The 11,583-nt window shown below is 42.8% G+C and overlaps 1 long non-coding RNA gene across 1 annotated transcript in view; it reads left to right on the forward strand.

Moving 5' to 3' along the window:
* Nucleotides 1–1,388, forward strand: part of LOC111767644 (uncharacterized) — a 42,926-nt gene extending 41,538 nt beyond the window's left edge. The window contains exon 4 of the long non-coding RNA XR_002799457.2: nucleotides 861–1,388. This is a non-coding gene — a long non-coding RNA (uncharacterized lncRNA). The remainder of the gene's footprint in view (nucleotides 1–860) is intronic.
* The last annotated feature ends 10,195 nt before the right edge of the window (nucleotides 1,389–11,583 follow it).

An 11,583-nucleotide genomic window follows, 5' to 3' on the forward strand; every position in this document is an offset into this window, starting at 1 on the left:
CTCTAGAGTGGAGCTATGTTTCTCCCTTTAAAATGCCTCTTGAAATACTAGAACATCATTTAAAAATGTGATCTTGCTGTAGATTGATATGTTCCAATATTAGATGAGAAGGGGAATAAAACCATATCCTTTTAAAATCTGACAGAGGAACACGGAGAATAAAACCCTTTCAGTCTAATGGAGAGACTGAGCTGAGTTTTGTTGTGATATTAGTGGCTGTTAAGTTTCTCAGTTCTCTCGAAGTGAAATAAAACACCTTCCAGATTAGCGATGTGTGTAACTGGCGAATTTCTGGAGCATTCACACACGCGATGTGTGTTGCAAGTCTTCCTTCCTGAATTGTTTTCGCTTTTCAATTGAGGGATTCTTCTGGGGGAGATAAATGAACCTGGTATTAGGTGGATAGGGAAGAAAGCAGGAAACACAGCTGGTGACCCACGATTCCACGTGGGAGTAGAAGAAGGAGGGAAATGAGAGAAGCCTCACGTCACGCTGGCTCCATCCGCAAGGGCAACCGCCGGAATCTATCAAGAGAGAACCATTCTCTGAATAAAGCCGTGGTAAACTTTTTCAGTTAAGGGTCAAATAGCAAATCATTTAGGCTTTGGGGACCATGCAGTCTCTGTGGTTGTAGCGCAAAAGCAGCCATGGATAATACACACGTGAATGGGTTTGCCTGTGTTTCAATAAAACTGCTTATAAAAACAGGCGGTGGGCTGCGTTTGATTCATGAGCTGTAGTTTGCTGATTCTTCCTCTAAATCGCCTCAGTGGTTTCTTCTTCTTTCCCAAGAGGCGGAGGGAAAACAAAAAGGGCTGTGGAGGCAGACAGATGTGATGAACCTGGCTCTATCTTTACAGGCTTCTGACCTTGAGATAAATGATTTCACCTTCCTGAGACTCTGGAGTGGACGTCTGTCGTATCTGCTGCCTAGCATCGCCTCCTCCTTCTTTAGATAACAAGATAACAGGTTTTTATGAGTGCAGGATCTACCTTCTACCTCTCTCAACCCAGGCGGTTCTGGTGAACGGGACTCCATTCCTGGATCCGGAGGTGGATCATGTGACCTGGGCCGTACCAGCCAGTTCACCTCATCCTCGTGGCTTCAGCGATTGGTTCAAGATGGTCACATGACCAACCCAGGCCAATCAGCGTCAAGGGGATCTATTCCAAGACTTTTGCTTGAGTTGAAATGACCAAGTGTCAATAACCTGGGAGCAATGACTCAAGATCTGCAGGTGACGACAACACAGAGGACAGCAGAGCCAATAGAGAGAGACTGGGTCCTGATGTTACCATTTGAACCCTGGCTGCAACTGGACTTGAAGCCAAATCTATGGGTGGATGTTTCAGTTTCGAAAGCAAATAAATTAATTTCTTTTGCTTAAGCTAGTTTGAATTGGATTTTTAGTCACTTGTCTCCAAAAATATTCTAACCCGTAATATCCTAATCCACCTCAATTTCCTCATCTGTGAAATGGGAAGAATGATGCCTACACCGTACAGTGTGTTCTGATGAGGAAATACATGAGAAGCTGTAGGTAAAACATCTACCACAGAGCCCTAAAGGTAATTTGGTGCTTGCAGTGACTGCTGTGGTTTGCCATGAGATGTTTCTTAGGACCAAGGCATTTATTCTCCAAGTTGTCAAGAGTTTTGGCTTCTGGGGACTCATAGCTTAGTCTCTTCCCTGGACTTGCCCTTGTTTATACCTCCCCCAGGGGCAGCCCACCCCCAATAAGTGGTCAATAGAGGGATGCAAATGCCCATTCCCCGTGTGTCAATTTGGGACAATTCTGAAGGGGTCTCCCAGCTCCACACCTCCCCACGGTACCACCAGAGGCCTCTGTTACTCTGCCCAATCCTGCATCTCTCGCTCTTTTCTGGATGTCGTTCCCAAGATCACCTCCTCAGTCAACCTGGCCAAAGATGGTGGTTTTTCACATTCATGCCCCACATCCTACTAGAGATGCCATCCTTGCTGAACAAAATCTTGTGCCCTGGACTTTTCCTTTGGCCTCCAGATCTACCAAAAATGATCTACCCCTTGTTGAACTCCATTCGAGAGACGTTCCTTGGGATTGTTCTATGCTTTAGAGCAGTGGTCCTCAACCAAGGGCAGTTGTGCCTCCCAGAAGACATCAGGCAATGTCTGGAAACATTTTTGGTCATCACAGCTCAGGGAAGGAGATGCTACTGGCATCTAATGGGTGGAAGCCAGGGATGCTGCTAAATATCCTACAGTGCACAGGACAGCACCCCACAACAGATAATTAGCTCTGTGTCTGCAAATGTTAATAGTACTGAGGCATAGAAACCCTACTATAAAGTTAATAGCTAATGGTAACATTCTGTGTGGTAAAAGGTTATGTTTTAGAATGGGGCCCCATCAACCTTTATAACGAAATCTTTGATCACTCTAGATCCCTAAATAGCAACATTAGAAGGAGACTACCCACTTGTTGAGAGTTTAGGAAAGTCTTTATCTGCATAGAGGACTTAATAAATTTCTCAGGTCCTTATTTTTCTCAGCTGTAAAGTGGGGATAGGAACAGAACCTCAGGGCTTTTGTGAAAAAGGTATAAAGAATGTTATACATGTATAATATCCTGAGCAGGGTGCCCAGGACCTAGAAGCCACTCCATTTCAGCCACCATTATTATTTTATTATTATTAGTTACTGTGAAATTTTTCCAGTTGCTCTACTCAGGGGAAATGGATTGGCGGTTTGGGGAATAAAGGAGTTCACCTTGAACCAAAACAAAATATAAATGAAGTCCCAAGAAGGAGGCATTAGCTGGAGACAAGGAATCTGGTTCAGACTCCAGTTGCAAAGTTGAACTGTATATCCAAGGCATCGAAGCACTTAGGCCGAGATGGAGAGACCAGAGTGGGGAAAATACAGCCTGTCCTGGTTTTGTGGGGTCGTGAGTTTTGGACTAATCTTAGATGAAGCTTAGCAGCCATCAATAAAGAAGCCACGGTGAGATACACCACTGCAGGAATGATGAAATCTACCAAGTGAGATTCTAAAATTTTGGAGTCCTCTAACAGATCAGAGGGGCTTTGGTAAATTCCTCCTGAAAATAGTGATTGTTATTTATAGCTCCCTTTTATGAAACCCTCACTAAGTGCCAGGCAGTACACCCAGCTGAAAAGCTTCCTCTCTTCCTCACAATTACTCTCAAAAGGAAGTAACAGAGTTAATGGAATTATGCCTATTTTATGAATAAGGTAACAGAGACATGGAAAGATCAAATGAGGAAACTGCTATGTAATTCTCACAACACACATGCACTGGGGTGAGGAGAAAGGAGTATGTGCTTTGAGTCTGGGAGACCTTAGACTTTTCTTTCTATTAATTAGCATTCCTTTAGGGCGTAAGGTAACTAGGAAAATAAAAATAAAAAAAAGAACAACCCTGCCTAAACTAAATAGTGAAGTAATTAGAGGAAAGTCAATATTAACAAGCTTTTGTGATTCCAGGGACCCAAAGGCAAGGATTCAGAAGCCTCTGTCACTTAGCAATTTTGTAGACTTGTGGCCTAGAGGGAAGGGATGTGACACAGGAATCGATTCTTGGCCAGCTGATTAGTTAGTTTCTCGATAATTTCTGAACAGCCAACAGTCCCGAGGAAGCTCTTTCTTTTAGGAAATAGAGCCCCCTACTCTACACGTATACAGAATTTGCAAAGGATGTTTTCTCTATTTCTCGACCTTGGCTACCCAAAGCACCAAACCAAGAATAGGATCATCACTCTCAACATAGTTGATACTAAATTCCCTCATCTCTGCAACTGGAGAAGGTAATGGAGCTCCAGGGCAGGTCTTGGGAGAATAAGTCAAGCTCTCCAGCCAGAACGAATCTAGGTATCTCCCTAGACTCTTCTCTCTGTTTCAAGACCTTTAAGAAGTCTGTCTCCAAGTGTTGTTGGTTCTACCTCTATGCTCCCTCTTCTGCCCACCCGGTCCTCTCTCTCCCCAGCCCATCAGGGTTAGTTCCCATCCTCAATTTCCTAGAAATCCTGCAACATCTTCCTAACGGGTCTCCCGGCTCCACGCTCCTTCTTCCCAGTCTGTCTGCCCTTTACATGAAAGCCACAGCGAACTTTCTGCAGTTTTGATGGTACCATCGTCCTGTTTAGATAGTCCCAATACAATAGAGTAAAACTAAGCTCCTTAACATGACATAATATGCTCTGAAACCTAGGCCTTACCTACATTTCCAGCCTCATCTCTCACCCCCTTTTCCTCCAGGCCTCCATTATACGGACTGATTTTCAGTTCCCCAACTTCCTTACCTTTATACATGCAATTTCTTCTGTCTGAATGACCTTTTCCTTCCTTCTCTAAGCTTAACAAGATTAAACAACTGATTTAATTTTATTCACTTTTTTTAAAGGCTCAAGTGAAAGGTTAAAAATACCCTTAATTGTGTCAGGTACTGGTCCCTCTGCATTTCTGTGGCTTCCTCTTCTTGCCTCTTGTGGTGGTTTAAACCTATGTTCACAAATTCTTTGACACAGCTCCCTTCAAAATGTAGAGCCTAATTCTCTGCCCCTTGCTTGTGGACCAAATTTATTGACTTGCCTCAACCATGGGACAGAATTGATGGAGTATGACTTTTGAAGCCAGACTATACTAGACATTGCTGCCCCTCCTTGCATTTTCTTGGATCACCCACTTTGGAAGAGGCTGTCTGCCATGTTGTGAGGACACTCAAGAGCCCATGGACAGGGCCCTATGGAGAGTAATTGAAGAATCCAGCCAACCACAGCAACATGTGTGTGCGCCATCTTAGAAGTGGGGCTTCCAATGCCAGTCAAACCTTCAGATGACTCCAGCCCCAGCCGACATCTTGACTACAACCTCATCAGAGATCCTGAGCTAAGCGACTCCTGAATTCCTGACTCACAGAAATTGTAAGCATAATACATTGTGATTTTAAGTCACTAAGTTTTGGGGTCATTCCTTATGCAGCAATAGATAACTAAACATCTCTAGAGCCCAGCTGCCTGGGTTCAAATCCTGGCTCTGCCCCTAACTAGCTCTGTGACTTTCAGCAAGTTCCTTCATTTCTCTGTGCCTCAGTTTCTTCATATGTTAGTGAAGGGAATGGTGTTAAATATTTCCTGGAGTTATTATGAAGATTGAGATAATACATATAAACTATATAGTTCAGTTCCCTGCACAAAGTGCTTAATAAATGCTTGCTATTATGATGGCACCGTCACATTCTGCTGTAATTGTGGTTGAGATGTCTCTTCCACCACATGCAAGATCCTCAAGGGCAAGGTCTAAATTTTCGTCCTTTTTTGTCACCTTCTACCTACCACACACCTGGTACATGGTACCTGCTCACTATGTGAATGGTAATAATTGAATGCATATCTTTTAGATTTCTTCTGGAATCGGGAACCAGGATACCATTGCAGCTAAAAATTTGGAGTCTCAATTCAGACCTGGATTCTAGTCAGGGCTTTACTTATAGCTACGTCTTATGACTGTGTGTCTTAGGTAAGTTATTTAACTTTGCTAAGGTTCTCATTGCTCATCTGTAAAATGAGGATTATATTAATCTCAACATTGTTCAGGTTATCGATTGCTGCATGACAAACTATGCCATTACAGAGGTACGTTAATCAGGGTTCTCCAGAGAAACAGAACCAATAGGAGATATAGATATAGATATAGATATAGATATAGATATGAATATGTAGAAAGAGGTTTATTCTCAGGGATTGGCTCATGCATTAAGGAGCCTGAGAAGTCCCACAATTTACAGTCTGTAAGCTGGAGGCCCAGAAAAGTCAGTCATGTAATTCAGTCGGAGTTGGACAGCCTGAGAACCAGGAGCACCAATGTCCAAGGCAGAAGACGGATGTCCCAGCTCAAGGAGAGAGAACAAATTCACCCTTTCTTTGTCTTTTTGTTCTATTGGGGCCCTCAAAGAATTGGATGATTCCCACCCCATTGGTGAGAGCAATCGTCTTTATTCAATCTACTGATTTGAATGCTAATCTCTTCCAGAAACACTTTCACAGACACACCCAGAAACAATATTTTACCAACTATCTGGAAATCCCTTAGCCTAGTCAAGTTGACATATAAATTTAACCATCACATGAGGCTTAAAACAAAAACGCATTTTCTTGTGCCTCTACAACCTAGGCAGAGCTCAGTAGAGAAGGCTTCTTGATGGCTACTCCCCTTTGGGCTGAGGATCTGTTTCCAAGATGGGTCATTCTCATGGTTTCCAAGTCAGTGCTGGCTATTGGCTGGGAGTTTAACGGAGACTAAAGGCTGGAGACCTTGGTCTTCCCCCCGTAGACACCATCATATGTCCTGGGTTTCCTCACAGCATGACGGCTGCGTGCAAAAGTGACTATCTCAAGAGAGAGAGCCAGGCAGAGCTGTATCTCCCATTTGGGGACAGCCTTGGAAGTCACATAGCATTATTCACCATAATCTATCATCCTAGGCAGTCACAAAAGCCACCTAGGTTCAAGGGGAGGGGACATAGACTTCACCTCTTGTTAGGGGTGGCAAGGTTCTGTAGGATATGTGAAACAGGAAAACCAAACTGTCATGGCATGATGGTGAGAATTAAATAAAATAACGAATATAAAGTGCTAAGCTTGGTATCTGGCACAGAGTATGTATTTTATAAATATTGATGAGGGGAATGATAAATGATAAATTTCACATTTCCAAAGGGACTAGATCATGTGTTGTTAATCTCTATATCACCCGTGTGCAGACCATGGCGAGACACACAGTAGGTGTTCAATAAATGTTTGTTGGATAAATGAATGCATCAGTAAGCCTGGAACATAGTAGGTACTCAACAATTGTTTGTTGAATGGGTGAATACTTTGTCAGCAAAGTGAGTTTATAGTTCTTTAGAGATTGACTAAACCTGAACCGTCAACTGTCTTGGGTTCAGCCACCAGGCAAGTGCCTCAGCCTGTCTTTGGGGACATTAAGGACTGCCTAAGAGGGGCAAGTGTGCCCAGGTTGCTAGAGCTGTTATAACTCCAGGCTTGGGTTTCCCTTAACATTAATGCTGCCTCAGCAAGGGCACCTCCTTCACTGGCCAAACATTTTGGAAAACTCAAAGCTCCCTTGTTGCTCTGTTGTCTATCAGATAAATGACATGCCAAGAAATGGATTACTGCCTGAGAGAGGAAAAGACACAAATGGAAAGCCAAAAGTGGCCTAGATGGAGCAATGAAGACAGGATGGATGTGTTCATGCCATACCAAGGAGCTGATTAGGACAGAATGATGGCTCTGGAAAGCAAGTCCGGTTTCTCTGAACGTGGAATGGGATTTATCTCAAGTCTCATCATGGTCTTCTGCATCCTTATAAACCCAGACCAACTGCAGTGAACCTAAGACAAGTCATACCGGTGAGAAGATAGTTGATACCCATAATGTGGTCCTCACTTACCTTGGGCCACTTCTTTGCTAGACCCATGAGTTCTCACGAGCTTTGCTTTTCTAAGACACCTTCCTGATAAGCTCTGTTAGATTCTTTTAAGTATCCGACAAATCTATTGGAACTTATACCATGTGACATACACTGCACTTGTCCCCAAAATATAAATTCTTGGAAAAATCATGGGCTTTGGAGGAAATAGACACTCTTTCATGCCAGCCCTGATCCTGGCATTTACCAACTGTGTGACATTGAGCAACTAACATAACTTTTAGAATTGAGCTTTCTCATCTGTAAAATGGGACTAACATAAGTCTTGGGGACTTGTACAGATTAGAGAAGTGAGCATGAAGTTTACAGCATACAGTAAGCAATCAATAAATGCTAGGTCTTCACATTATTATTATTGTAACCCTGATGATACCATTCTTTTCCTCAAGGCACTCTCAGAGCTGACACATTTTGAGGTCATTTATGTGTGTTCTGTTTATGTACCAATAGACAGCATCTCCAAGAGGGCAGGGTCTATATCTCTCCTTTGGCATCTTCTATGAATCCAGTGTTCCTGGGTGTGCAGTAGACACTCAATTATTGTCCATTGAATATGCATATGTATATGTTTAGGGATCATATTAATAATCATATGGAGCTTGATACTGACTGTAAGGATGTCTAAGGACTCATGCAACTTGTTTCTTTCTCCACACTCATTATCTTAAGGTAGAATAGCTTCTAATGGCCAGGCATCAGCACCATGCCTTTCTTTTGCCCCTTTGCTTCTATGTTAATTGTGTTAGAACACCTCCATCAAGGTCTCCAAACATGATACGTGGGGTCAAGCACAGCCTAATATTAGCAAACACCAGGCTGGAAAAGGTGAAGAGGAATTCACATTTCCCTCTCCTCTGAAATGAAAACTTTCTCTATCTGATGTATAAACTCCAGGGATTTCAGATTTTGATGTATGACTTGGGGCCCCAAATAATCTGGTTATGGCTTATTTGGAAAAACAAAGGAGATAAGACCCCCTGAAAAAAGAGAATAAAAAATCAATAGGTTAGGACATCTCCAGGCAAAGGGTGAAGGTTATAACTTACCCTGTTTCTCTTGATAATGCTCCCTTTGTATCCTATTCCCCTTGTCATATGCGTGGTGACATGGGAAAAGGAGAGTGGAATTGAGGGAGAGAGAGTAGAGGTGTGTTTTATAAAGTTTTGTAGTATCCTTTCTCCCTGAGGCATGCCTAGACCAGGACTGTGCTTGATTTGTAAGGCATGGGCACATGCTAAGAATATCTAAGATCCTTCCAGTCAAAGAATATCCATAATTTTTACTATATCCCAAGACCCCAAAAGAGCCACAATTGTTGGAAGGAAAGGGTGAGCCATAATGGAATAAGTGTCCCCAAGAGGTTTTTCTTATTGTTCTCTGTGTTTCCTTCAGATTCGCCTTGGTTCAACAGATTGACTGGTAGGATGAGTACATCAAAGTTGGAACGTGTCTTTGTTATCCGTCACTGTATCCCCAGTGCTTAGTACAGTGTACAAAATATAGGAGGTGTTCAGTAGGTTAGTTCATCCATTCCTTGAACAAATATTGCAAATAACTATTGACCTTCTAATGACATGCCAGACATTGTCCTTGACATAAATGAAGGAAAGAAGGAAGGAAGGACAAATGAAGGGAGGTAGCAACTGAGAAATTCTCACTAAGGTCTTGCTGAGAGAGATCCCAGTCATATTTCTTATTTCTCATATGGAACCATTATTTCATTCAATTTTCTTCTTGTTTCTTGGGTAAATTACTTGGACCTTCAGGTCCTGTGTGGGGGCTGTCTTAAGCATAAAGGGTGGCAATAGGAAGTTTTGAGGACTGTATTTATTGGTGGCTGAGTAACCAATACAAAGAAACTCAGTTAAAGAGGAATTAACGTTATAGATGGCAAAATGTTCTAGGTCAAATAGAAAAGGACAAGGGAGAACAAAGAGAAACTGGAAGGGTGAAAGGCTGTACAGAGCTGGTATCTGTATAGAGAATCAGTCAAAGGGAGGCATTCAGAACTTAGGCTGTGAGCTGCAAGTATGTGCAGGGTCTTTCTTTTTATGTGGCGACATGGGCAGGTGTGTGGCTGTGAGAGTTAGATAACTATGTAATTAGAGGGAACAGAAAAGTCCCCACAAGGACACTCTCATTTCTGACACCAATAGCAAGTTCAAGGGGTCCCCAAAGCCATCCTTAGTTTTGATGATTTGCCGGAAGGATTCACGGAACTCACTGAAAGCTGTTATACTCACAGTTACAGTTTACTGTGAGGAAAGGACACAGATTAAAACCAGTCAAGGAAGGAAGTGCATGGGCAGACACCAGGAAAAGTTTCAAATTTGGAGCTTCAATTGTCTTCTCTCCATGGAGTAACGGGCAGTGTGACTTTCCTAAGATTGATGTGTGACCATATGCACAGAATATTGTCGACCAGGGAAGCTCATCTGAGCTTTCAGGGTCTTTATTAGGGTTTGATCACACAATGCTCACATGACAGAACTTCTGGAGTTAGAACTGAGAGTGTAGGGCTGACCATTAGTCTTCAGCTCCTTTGTAGGTGGAACTGATACTCTGTGGCCCAAAGCCTCCATTATAAATCATGTTTTTAGACCATCTCGTGGCCAGGGTCCCCAGGCAAAGAAAGACACTCTATCAGGCATGACATTTCAGGAGTGTCAGAATTACATCCCAGTAGCCAAGCACAAAGGCTAGATCTCTCTTTGGGTAACATTAATTCTTCACTGCACAATGGCCTTAAAGAACAGACATTGGCATCCCAGAATTGCTCCAGGGAATCATTCATTCATTCATTCATTTCTCTGTGCAAAATACTGTGCTAGGCGCCGTAGGGGATGTGATTCTTGCGCTGACTCAAATGTGAGCAGTAAAGGGAGACATGAAGCAGATGGAAGATGGAAAAGTGATAGAGAGGGAAACCATAAACTTTAAGTGCACAGTCTAGAGGGAAATAGCACCCCCGGTTCTTACTCCAGAAGGGAGAGAATGAGAAAGTCCAATCACGCGACCAGGGCGTGGTGGCAAGTCATTCAGATCCATAGGAAACAGGCAGGGAGGAGTCACTGGCCAAATCTTTGTCCCATTTTTTTTCTTTCTAGCACTTACTACATCTGAAATTACCTTGTTTACTTACAAAAACTTATTACTTATTACAAACACTCCCAGTAGAATAAGAGAGGATGTTTGGCTGTCTTTCTCACCACTCTATTGCCCGTTCCTGGAAGAGTGCCTAGCACAAGGTAGACACTCATTATTCATTTGTTAAATGGATTTTATCCCAACCCCATGCCACAAGAAGGATCCCTGAACTTTCTACCTACTGTGGCTTAGGTTTCCTCCCCTAAATCAAAGGGAAACTCACAACCACCAACAGAGTCCAGCTCCACATCAACACCCCTTCATTTCTTCCAGCAGGGGAGTGATACATTGTATCAGGGCAAACAGGAGGCTGCTGGTAGTGTGGTTCATTTGTCCATTTAGATCCACTTGAAAGCTGAGGGGCAATTGTGGGGGAAAACCTGCTGCCTTTAACTGTAAAAGCTCCACACTAAGTTTGTAAAGAATCAGGCACTCAGCTTCATGTTTTTACATCTTAACACATGAAGGTATTTTGCAAAGGGTTGAATAAACGTAATTATCAATTTCCACATGCATATTATGATTCAGCTGGGGTCAGGCAAATGCTCCCTAAACACAGGCTGTTTTGACAATGGCAATGAGCACTTCCACTCACTTCTCTCATCCATGTGCAAATTTGTGTCACTTTCTTTTGACTCCATTTTATCGATTTCCAAGTAAATCCCTGGTGAATGCGAAATACTGAAGCTCCTCTTGAAATCAATCCAGTTGGGGATGGGGGACAAAAAGGAATTTGACTTTGCTTTCTGCAGAGGAAATTAGAGCTGCATCTTGTTTGGGGGGGGTGTATAAATTGGCAAGGGATGATGCGGGCAATGCAGAGGTGCTCTTCTTTTGTTTACTGGGAGATAAATTCAGACAAAGGCTGGGGCGGGGAAGATGCAAAATATTGAGAAGAGGAATCTTTTGTTTTGGAGAGGGAATGTGTACTAAATTATGTATATA

Source organism: Equus caballus, chromosome 13 (genome assembly GCF_041296265.1).
Source record: "Equus caballus isolate H_3958 breed thoroughbred chromosome 13, TB-T2T, whole genome shotgun sequence".
NCBI lineage: Eukaryota > Metazoa > Chordata > Mammalia > Perissodactyla > Equidae > Equus > Equus caballus.